The sequence below is a fragment of the Pundamilia nyererei genome, unplaced genomic scaffold, assembly GCF_000239375.1.
Source record: "Pundamilia nyererei isolate P.nyererei 1_Seehausen unplaced genomic scaffold, PunNye1.0 scaffold00001, whole genome shotgun sequence".
NCBI lineage: Eukaryota > Metazoa > Chordata > Actinopteri > Cichliformes > Cichlidae > Pundamilia > Pundamilia nyererei.
The window spans coordinates 7,908,131-7,908,612 of record NW_005187402.1 but is presented as its reverse complement, the minus strand read 5'-3'; positions in this window follow the sequence as shown (position 1 = coordinate 7,908,612).

The following is a 482-nucleotide window of genomic DNA, read 5'->3' as shown; positions in this document are numbered from 1 at the left end:
GATGGGAGCATATGTTGCTCCAAAATCTGTATAAACCTTTTATGATTGATAGAGCCTTTCCAGATGCTCGAGCTGCCAATTTCATAGGCGCTGATGCACTCCTGTACTATCAGAGATGCAGGCTTTTCAACTGAATTTGAATTTGTCTGACCACAGAACAGTTTTTACTTTGCCTCTGTCCATTTTGAATGAGCTTTGGTCCACTGAAGAGAGCAGCGGTTTGGACCGTGTTCACACATGGCTTATACTTTGCACGATGGAGCTTTAACCTTGGTTTGCAAATGCCGCTCGTTCAGAGACAGGGATTTCTGGAATTGTTCCTGAGCTCATGGTGTCTTTTCCATGGCAGAATCATGCCTGTTTTCAAAACAGTGCTGCCTGAGGGTCCAAAGATCACAGGCGTCCAATACTGATTATTGACGCTTTGAACCTACTAATGTTGCCATTTAACCTAATTAGTTGCAAAATGTCAAAAATGGGTT